Source organism: Pelophylax lessonae, assembly GCF_965119305.1.
Source record: "Pelophylax lessonae genome assembly, chromosome: 12".
Lineage (NCBI taxonomy): Eukaryota > Metazoa > Chordata > Amphibia > Anura > Ranidae > Pelophylax > Pelophylax lessonae.
The window spans coordinates 67841976-67853665 of record NC_138779.1 but is presented as its reverse complement, the minus strand read 5'-3'; positions in this window follow the sequence as shown (position 1 = coordinate 67853665).

Here is an 11690-nt window from a genome sequence, read left to right as displayed (position 1 = left end):
GTCTCTGAAGCCCATAAACACATCCATGCATCGGCAACTCCAACACATCCATGCAACGGCTGGAGACACTGCAGCATGTAATCGCTCATGTGTGCCAGGCTGCCCAGAAGCAACGAAAGGCTGTCCTCTGTGGGAGGTGTATCGTCCGTGTCCTCTGTATCCCCCCAGCCACGCACCAGTGATCGCCATGAGCTGGCCTGGGTGCCACCCTGCTGTGAACATGGTTCCATCTCCTCCTCCAGCTCCTCCTCATCCTCCTCATCCTCCAGAACTGTGCCCCTGCTGGACAATTGTGTCCCTGGCGTTTGTGTGTGCAGGAACCCACCCTCGGAGCCCCTTGCGAATGACTGCCCTGAATTGGAAATGTTACCTCTTCATCCTCCTCCTCCTCATCATCCTGTGCCACATCCTCTTCCATCATCGCCCGAATTGTTTTTTCAAGGAGGCATAGAAGTGGGATAGTTAAACTGAGAACGGCGTCATTGCCACTGGCCATGTTGGTGGAGTACTCAAAACAGCGCAACAAGGCACACAGGTCTCGCATGGAGGCCCAGTTATTGGTGGTGAAGTGGTGCTGTTCCGCAGAGCGACTCACGCGTGCGTGCTGCAGCTGAAACTCCACTATGGCCTGCTGCTGCTTGCACAGTCTTTCCAGCATGTGCAAGGTGGAGTTCCACCTTGTGGGCACGTCACATATGAGGCGGTGAGCGGGAAGGCCGAAGTTACGCTGCAGCGCTGCCAGGCGAGCAGCAGCAGGGTGAGAACGCCGAAAGTGCGCACAAACGGCCCGCACTTTCTGCAGCAGCTCTGACATATCGGGGTAGTTTTTAAGGTACCTCTGCACCACCAAATTCAGCACATGCGCCAGGCAAGGGATGTGCGTCAAACCGGCTAGGCCCAGAGCTGCTATGAGATTTCTCCCGTTATCGCACACCACCAGGCCGGGCTTGAGGCTCGCTGGCAGCAACCACTCATTTGTCTGCTGTTCCACGCTCCTCCACAACTCCTGCGCTGTGTGTGGTTTGTCCCCCAAACAGGCAAGTTGTAAAACTGCCTGCTGTCGTTTACCCCTGGCCGTGCTGAAGTTGGTGGTGAAGGTGTTACGCTGTCCGGATGAGGAGGCGGTAGAGGATGAGGAAGCGGAGTAGGAGGAGTTAGGAACAGGAGGCAAACTGAAGCGCCCTGCAATCCTCGGTGGTGGAAGGACATGCGCCAAATTGCTATCCGCCTCAGGCCCATCCGCCACTGCATTTACCCAGTGTGCCGTTAGGGAGATATAACGCCCCTGACCGTGCTTACTGGTCCACGTATCGGTAGTTAGGTGGACCTTGGCACAGATGGCGTTGCGCAGTGCACACCTGATTTTTTCCCCCACTTGGTTGTGCAGGGAAGGGATGGCTTGCCTGGAAAAGTAGTGGCGGCTGGGCACGACGTACTGTGGGACAGCCACCAACATAAGCTTTTTAAAACTGTGCGTCTCCACCAGACGGAATGACAGCATTTCAAAGGCCAATAATTTTGAAATGCTGGCATTCAGGGCCAGGGATCGCGGTTGGGTAGGGGGGTACTTCCTCTTCCTCTCAAGTGTTTGGGAGATGGAAAGCTGAACGCTTCCACGGGACATTGTGGAGATGGTTGTTGGTGACCCAGGTGGTGGTGTTGCTGACAGATCGTCTGTTTGCGGGGTGGCAGGTGCCGGTATCACTACAGATGTGGCTGGAGCGGCCGAGACTGCAGCAGAAGAGGAAGCAGGATGAGCCAGAGACGTTTCTTGGTTTTGAAGGTGTGTACTCCACTGCAGCTCGTGCTTTGCACTTAGATGCCTGATCATACAGGTTGTGCTCAGGTTGAGAAGGTTTATGCCTCGCTTCAAGCTCTGATTGCACAGGGTGCAAACCACTCGTGTCCTGTCATCAGCACATTTTCTAAAGAACTTCCACGCTAGAGAACTCCTTTGAGCTGACTTTGGTGCGCTCGTTCCCTTGCTGCGTTGGGCAGTAACGGGCGTAGTGTCTAGGGCACGGCCGCTCCGCTTCTGCACCCTGCTCCCTCTTCTGCTGTGCTGGTGGCTCTGTGCGACCACCGCCTCTTCCTCCAAACTACTCAGGTCACCTGCATGACGTTCATTCCATGTGGGGTCGAGGACCTCATCGTCCTCCACATCATCTTCCACCCAGTCTTCACCCCTGCCCTCCTTGTCGGTCTCCACAATGCTGAACGCCGCAGCAGTTGGCACCTGCGTTTCGTCATCATCGGAGACGTGCTGCGATGATCCTTGCATGTACTCATCTTGAGAAATAAGTGGTTGGGCATCGCTGCACTCAATCTCTTCCACTTCTGGGGCAGGGCTAGGTGGATGGCCCTGGGAAACCCTGCTGACAGAGTCATCAAAAAGAAGAAGAGACTGCTGTATGGCTTGGGGCTCAGACTGCTTGCCTGATTTGCAAGGGGGTTAGGTGAAAGACGGTTGGACATCGGCTGCAGGTGCCAACTGTGACCATTCTGCAGTAGACTGGGTGGGAGACAATGTGAAGGAACTGGAGGCACTGTCAGCAGCAAACCAATCTACTATCGCCTCCACTTGCTCTGGCCTCATCACTTCTAGGGGCGTATGATGCCCTACCAAATACTGATGCAGGTTCTGTCGCCTACTCACACTTGAGGAAGGTGTTTCACTTGTGCGTGTAGCTGGCACAGATCGACCACGTCCTCTCCTTGCAACAGGAGCTCTACCAGCAGCACCACGACCCAGGCCACGGCCCTTATTTGACGGTCTCCTCATATTTCTGTAATTTAAGATCTTGCCCTAGAAAGGTTTTTATTGAATAGCGGAATAGGAAATATGATCCAAAAAAGTGTATGTATCTCGCACGTACAAAACCACACTAGGCCCCAATTACTATTGTTTCTACCCCTAAAAGGATGGATGAGGAGTAGGAGGAGTATGGAACAGACAGCACCCTCAAATCTTCAGAAGTATGAGATGAACCTCAAAAACTTGGAAAGGTGGATCTCACACGTACCGACACAGACTATCCCGCAATTCAATTGATCCTCAAAGGTTTTTATTAAATAGCGGAATAGGAAATATGATCAAAAAAAGTGTATGTATCTCGCACGTACACCACCACACTAGGCCCCAATTACTATTGTTTGTACCCCTAAAAGGATGGTTGAGCAGTAGGAGGAGGAGTATGGAACAGGCAGCACCCTCAAATCTTCAGAAGTATGAGATGAACCCCAAAAACTTGGAAAGGTGGATCTCACACGTACCGACACAGACTATCACGCAATTTAATTGATCCCCAAAGGTTTTAATTGAATAGCGGAATAGAAAATATGATCAAAAAGAAAGTGTATGTATGTCACACGTACACCACCACACTAGGCCCCAATTACTATTGTTTGTACCCCTAAAAGGATGGTTGAGCAGTAGGAGGAGGAGTATGGAACAGGCAGCACCCTCAAATCTTCAGAAGTATGAGATGAACCCCAAAAACTTGGAAAGGTGGATCTCACACGTACCGACACAGACTATCACGCAATTTCATTGATCCCCAAAGGTTTTAATTGAATAGCGGAATAGAAAATATGATCAAAAAGAAAGTGTATGTATCTCACACGTACACCACCACACTAGGCCCCAATTACTATTGTTTGTACCCCTAAAAGGATGGTTGAGCAGTAGGAGGAGGAGTATGGAACAGGCAGCACCCTCAAATCTTCAGAAGTATGAGATGAACCCCAAAAATTTGGAAAGGTGGATCTCACACGTACCGACACAGACTATCACACAATTTAATTGATCCCCAAAGGTTTTAATTGAATAGCGGAATAGAAAATATGATCAAAAAGAAAGTGTATGTATCTCACACGTACACCACCACACTAGGCCCCAATTACTATTGTTTGTACCCCTAAAAGGATGGTTGAGCAGTAGGAGGAGGAGTATGGAACAGGCAGCACCCTCAAATCTTCAGAAGTATGAGATGAACCCCAAAAACTTGGAAAGGTGGATCTCACACGTACCGACACAGACTATCACGCAATTTAATTGATCCCCAAAGGTTTTAATTGAATAGCGGAATAGAAAATATGATCAAAAAGAAAGTGTATGTATCTCACACGTACACCACCACACTAGGCCCCAATTACTATTGTTTGTACCCCTAAAAGGATGGTTGAGGAGTAGGAGGAGGAGTATGGAACAGGCAGCACCCTCAAATCTTCAGAAGTATGAGATGAACCCCAAAAACTTGGAAAGGTGGATCTCACACGTACCGACACAGACTATCACGCAATTTAATTGATCCCCAAAGGTTTTAATTGAATAGCGGAATAGAAAATATGATCAAAAAGAAAGTGTATGTATCTCACACGTACACCACCACACTAGGCCCCAATTACTATTGTTTGTACCCCTAAAAGGATGGTTGAGCAGTAGGAGGAGGAGTATGGAACAGGCAGCACCCTCAAATCTTCAGAAGTATGAGATGAACCCCAAAAACTTGGAAAGGTGGATCTCACACGTACCGACACAGACTATCACGCAATTTAATTGATCCCCAAAGGTTTTAATTGAATAGCGGAATAGAAAATATGATCAAAAAGAAAGTGTATGTATCTCACACGTACACCACCACACTAGGCCCCAATTACTATTGTTGTACCCCTAAAAGGATGGTTGAGGAGTAGGAGGAGGAGTATGGAACAGGCAGCACCCTCAAATCTTCAGAAGTATGAGATGAACCCCAAAAACTTGGAAAGGTGGATCTCACACGTACCGACAAAGACTATCACGCAATTTAATTGATCCCCAAAGGTTTTAATTGAATAGCGGAATAGAAAATATGATCAAAAAGAAAGTGTATGTATCTCACACGTACATCACCACACTAGGCCCCAATTACTATTGTTTGTACCCCTAAAAGGATGGTTGAGGAGTAGGAGGAGGAGTATGGAACAGGCAGCACCCTCAAATCTTCAGAAGTATGAGATGAACCCCAAAAACTTGGAAAGGTGGATCTCACACGTACCGACACAGACTATCACGCAATTTAATTGATCCCCAAAGGTTTTAATTGAATAGCGGAATAGAAAATATGATCAAAAAGAAAGTGTATGTATCTCACACGTACACCACCACACTAGGCCCCAATTACTATTGTTTGTACCCCTAAAAGGATGGTTGAGCAGTAGGAGGAGGAGTATGGAACAGGCAGCACCCTCAAATCTTCAGAAGTATGAGATGAACCCCAAAAACTTGGAAAGGTGGATCTCACACGTACCGACACAGACTATCACGCAATTTAATTGATCCCCAAAGGTTTTAATTGAATAGCGGAATAGAAAATATGATCAAAAAGAAAGTGTATGTATCTCACACGTACACCACCACACTAGGCCCCAATTACTATTGTTTGTACCCCTAAAAGGATGGTGGAGGAGTAGGAGGAGAAGTATGGAACAGGCAGCACCCTCAAATCTTCAGAAGTATGTGATGAACCCCAAAAACTTGGAAAGGTGGATCTCACACGTACCGACACAGACTATCACGCAATTTAATTGATCCCCAAAGGTTTTAATTGAATAGCGGAATAGAAAATATGATCAAAAAGAAAGTGTATGTATCTCACACGTACACCACCACACTAGGCCCCAATTACTATTGTTTGTACCCCTAAAAGGATGGTTGAGCAGTAGGAGGAGGAGTATGGAACAGGCAGCACCCTCAAATCTTCAGAAGTATGAGATGAACCCCAAAAACTTGGAAAGGTGGATCTCACACGTACCGACACAGACTATCACGCAATTTAATTGATCCCCAAAGGATTTAATTGAATAGCGGAATAGAAAATATGATCAAAAACAAAGTGTATGTATCTCACACGTACACCACCACACTAGGCCCCAATTACTATTGTTTGTACCCCTAAAAGGATGGTTGAGCAGTAGGAGGAGGAGTATGGAACAGGCAGCACCCTCAAATCTTCAGAAGTATGAGATGAACCCCAAAAACTTGGAAAGGTGGATCTCACACGTACCGACACAGACTATCACGCAATTTAATTGATCCCCAAAGGTTTTAATTGAATAGCGGAATAGAAAATATGATCAAAAAGAAAGTGTATGTATCTCACACGTACACCACCACACTAGGCCCCAATTACTATTGTTTGTACCCCTAAAAGGATGGTTGAGGAGTAGGAGGAGGAGTATGGAACAGGCAGCACCCTCAAATCTTCAGAAGTATGAGATGAACCCCAAAAACTTGGAAAGGTGGATCTCACACGTACCGACACAGACTATCACGCAATTTAATTGATCCCCAAAGGTTTTAATTGAATAGCGGAATAGAAAATATGATCAAAAAGAAAGTGTATGTATCTCACACGTACACCACCACACTAGGCCCCAATTACTATTGTTTGTACCCCTAAAAGGATGGTTGAGCAGTAGGAGGAGGAGTATGGAACAGGCAGCACCCTCAAATCTTCAGAAGTATGAGATGAACCCCAAAAACTTGGAAAGGTGGATCTCACACGTACCGACACAGACTATCACGCAATTTAATTGATCCCCAAAGGTTTTAATTGAATAGCGGAATAGAAAATATGATCAAAAAGAAAGTGTATGTATCTCACACGTACACCACCACACAAGGCCCCAATTACTATTGTTTGTACCCCTAAAAAGATGGTTGAGGAGTAGGAGGAGGAGTATGGAACAGGCAGCACCCTCAAATCTTCAGAAGTATGAGATTGTGTTCACTGTACCCCACAAAGATTGTGTTCACTGCACCCCACAAAGATTGTGTTCACTGCACCTCAAAAAGGATTTTTTTCTCTGCACCCCACAAAGATTGTGTTCACTGCACCCTAAAAGGATTTTGTTCACTGCACCCCAAAAAGATTGTGTTCACTGTACCCCCCAAAGATTGTGTTCACTGCACCCCACAAAGATTCTGTTCCCTGTACCCCACACAGATTGTGTTCACTGCACCCCACAAAGGATTGAGAAGAGATCGTAGATCGGGACTAAGTGCAGACCCCACACAGCAATATCGATTGTAGTTTGTAGAACACTCTGACCCTAAAATTCAGCAGCAGCCTCTCCCTAACAGGATTGAGAAGAGATCATAGATCAGGATTGAGTGCAGACCCCACCCCCCACACAGCAATATCGATTGTAGTTTGTAGAAGACACTGACCCTATAATTCAGCAGACTCTATCCCTAAAATGCCTACAACTCGCCCTGCCTAAACACTCCGACCTGTCCCTCAATTCTATCCGGACACAAATGGTTTTTTCCTGCCTGTCTTTCCCTAATCAGCAGCCAGCACGTTGATGTGTGCTCTGTCCCTGATCTAAGCAGCAGAATGAAGATGCTGCGGCTGCCTGGAACTTATAAAGACTTGGTCACATGCTTCAGACGGCCAATCACAGCTACTGAGACATTTGCAGGCATGGCTGGGATGGCTTAAGGCACACCAGTTAAACGATTGTTGATTGGCTGTTGAAAGCCCGCCATGAAAAGAGCGCCAAAGCATGCAAAACCCGGAAATAAAACGACCGAACACGGATTTTTACCCGAACATACAGTAAAGTGTCCGTGTCCATGTTCGGGTACAAAAAATCCAATTATTCGGTACGAACACGAATAATACAGTCCGTGTTCGCTCAACACTAATGGTAATGCACTAGGCGTTTGCACCCTCCTATGTTTTACACAAAACATTTGAATTCACAGGTAACAAATACATTTCATTTTATAATTTTGCATAAAAAATATAATTATAACTTTACTGGTTTTGCCATTGCTTGGCTTTAAAGTTTTATTGCATTTGTGTGCAATTGTTTGCCTGCTGCTTGTTTTGCAAGATCTTTTATAAACTCTCTAATGAATAATTTTAATACACAATAAACAATACACAAACAGACAGTTACAGAAACTGGATATGCAAAAAGAAATATTCAAGGAGTCTAAAAAAGAAATGTTAACAAAGAAATTTAAAAGAAACAAATTGCATCTATAGTTAAAAGAGAAAATATAGGTGGCCTTTGGGTGTCAACTTTGTTGTTCAGTCTGTTCCCTGGCAAGTTTTATGGTCACCCTGTTATTCTATCCCATGCTCTCTCACTCACACATTCAATCTCCCCCTCTCTACTGGCACCTTCCCCTCCTCTCTAAGGCATGCACAGAACACCCCTATACTTAAAAAAATCCTCAATGAGTCACACCAACCTGAACAACTGAAGACCTATGTCCTTGCTGTAATTTATTTCTAAATTATTAGAATGCATTGGGGTTAATTGGCTATCATGCACAGCTGCAACATATTTCACACCCTCCATTTTTAGTAAATCAACCCCTTAGTCTACAACTGTCTGAAATCCTACCTCAGTGAAAACAAACTTCTGGATCCTTTACAGTCTGCCTTTTATTTGAAGCACTCCACAGAAACCGCCTTACTAAAAAGTATTAATAATTTACTAACTGCTTAAACCAACACTGAATACTCCATACTCTTACTATGAGACCTTTCTGTGGCCTGTGACCACCTGTTCCTCAATACACTTTACTCCCTTGGTCTCCAAGATTCTGCCCTTTCCTGGTTCCTTGTATCTATCACAGTGTTCCATCAGTGTTTTCTCCTACTCTGTCTCCTTCTCTCCGCTTCCTCTTTCTCATTATTGAACCATTCTTTTCTCTATCTACACCTCCTCTCTTGGTCACTTGATAACTTCCCACAACTTCCTATATCATTTCTACATTGCTGACATCCAAATCTATTTGTCCACTCTTCAGTTCACACCTTCATTCTACTCTCCTAATACTTACGTACTAACCAACATATCAACATGGATGTCATGCACCTTCCTCAGACTAAATCTTTCCTACAACTGTGCTTGTAACATCTATTAATGACCCCCCCCCCCCCCACACACACACACACACACACATACACACTTGTGTGCCCTCCACTTTGACTTTTCCATAAAGATCAATAATACAACTATCAGTCCCTCCCTTTGTGCCATGATACTAGGTGTGATCCTAGACTCTGACCTGTCCTTTTGGCCAAAAATCTAATTGCTGTCAAAAGTGTGTAGGCTTAATCTCTACATAGGCTATCCCCTCTTCAGTCTATCCTGAATTTTGCTGCCAGACTCCTCTACCAATAGTTCTGTGTCTACCACCCCCTCTGCAAAACCCTCGACTGGCTTCCAATTGCCCAGCAAATAAAAAAAAAAATGCTAACAACACACAAAGCCATTCATAACTCTGCCCTGAGCTACATCACCAATATTGTCTCCAAATTTAACCCAAACCATCCTCTTTTCTCTTCCCAAGACTACCTTCTCTTTAGATTTATTTCCTCCTACTCTTATGCTCATATCGAGGAACTCTCCAGAGTCTCTTCCATCCTCTGGAACTCTCTGTCTTAGTCCGTTCAGCTATCTTCTACTCTGGCCACCTTAAGGAGATCCCAGAAAATGTATCTTTTCAGGGAAGCCTATCCCACCTCCAACTAACAACTCAATGTTTAACTATTCCATCAACTCATTCCCCACACTTATTACCTTTTGTATACCACTTGCCCTACCCTAGTAGATTATAAACCCTTTTGTGCAGGGACCACCTAACACTTTTATATTTTTTTGTATTGTAAATGTACTGTCCTGCTTTAATTGTAAAGGGCTGCACAAACTGTTGGTGTTAAATAAATCCTGTATAATAATAATAATAATAATAATAATATAATGAAAAATGTCCAAGGTTTAGTTAATGTAATAGTGCTCAAAGTTTGGAATACTGTTAACAGATTCCTGTACAGTGATTCCCAGCACCTGCACCCCAGTACTCACATTGTATAATGTTACCCGGAAGATATGAGATTTAATTTACCTCAGACAATATTCGGGTTAAATGAGAGTTCTTTGACTATGAGTGAAAGCTTCAAAACAGCAATTATTTTATTGGTATATAGTTTAAAAGCCTAAATTAATTTACAACAATCTATCTATTGTACATACAACAAAATGGAAAATATTCCTAGTTTAATTGAACAAATATAGAGTATGATACTCATATACGAACACAGCACTACCAACACAAAGAGGACAAGCAATGTATACCTTAAGATCCATAATTACCCTTCTCATGAGTGTTTCATCCTAGTCTGCTTTGCAAGAGGAAGTCCCTCTCCCCTCACCTACACTAATATAGAACCATATCGCATAGACTTGTATAGGGCTATTCTGATTGGTTCAGATATCCTGCCCTGTTGCTCCCTCTGGGCGTATCTCGTTCAGGATTGGACAACTTCCTCCTCGCCTAGCTTAGCATAATTCAGCCCCTTGCTAACCCCTCCTCTCTGTTGGAGGGAGAACCTGTTGATTTGCTCTGCAATTGAAATTTAAGATATGCAAGGTTCATTTCCAGGGCACAATGTCCAACACTCAACAGATGGTTCTTCTTCATTGCATATCTTAATGAGAGTTCTTTGATATGGTGACTGAAATAAGGGCGGACATGACGTGATCTATTCACCTAGTTTCATTGGCCCCAGGAAGTCTGGCTCCCAGAAATGTAATTACAGTGTGATACTATTTGGCATATCAACAGGCTACCTCCCAGCTAACAGACAGCACATCCTTCAAACAGACTTGTTGAATGGGATTCATTTTATGTGTTTAAATGTGAATAGCAGGCTGGCCTTTCAAATGGACTTGTTAAACTGGATTCATACTACTGACTGTTTGTGTTATACAACTTACAAACCTACAAATCATATAGCAAATATGAGTTTTGAAATCACCAATGTGTACATTTATATTTACATTAATATTTACAATTACAAAATGGAGATTTATACATAAACTCCTCATCAAACAACAGTCTAATGGAGATTACACATAAACTCATAAGGCAGCAATAATTATCCAGTGCTTTACTGATTGATATGATTGACACCCACTACTGATTGATATGGTTGACACCCACTATTGCCCTCTCTTCCCTGTTTTTTATGTGTATACATTGTGTTTTCACTCATATATTACTTCTAGTTTGTGAGTAACTGCTGTTCTTTCCAGGTATACAAAATAATCAATGAATTTGGTGACTTACAATTGAAAACCTCTTCATGGACTGCTGTCGCACAGTTTGGTTATTTTATTTTACAAACTATAGAGAACAAACAGATAGAGATGACAGAGCACCGCTGAATCTTGCTAATGGTAATATAATGAGGTCCATGATATCTGTATTAGAAGTTTAAATAAATACAATTTAAAAAAAGTTATTATAATAATGTGTTATTATTCAAACCTCTGGATATTCCCTATAATATAACAAATCATCAGATTAACATTCATACTAAGGATTACGTGTGCCCATTTAGGTATTAGTAGTTTATAAAAATTGTTTGATGGATGAATTGCTTGTGATTGTTCATTCAGCAAAAAAATATATATTTATGGCTGGCGTTTTGCGTTTATATTTAGTGTCTTGCATTTGTTCTTGCAGAAGTAATCAGAAATTTATAACGTAGTTTTTTCTTAGGAAACAACTCTTTTTTATATATTATTCCATTACTTAATGTTTTACATTTTTCCAACACTGTCAGAATGTAGCTGCTGTAAATGAAGAGATTCTTAAAATCTTTCAAAGCATTTGAGAAAAT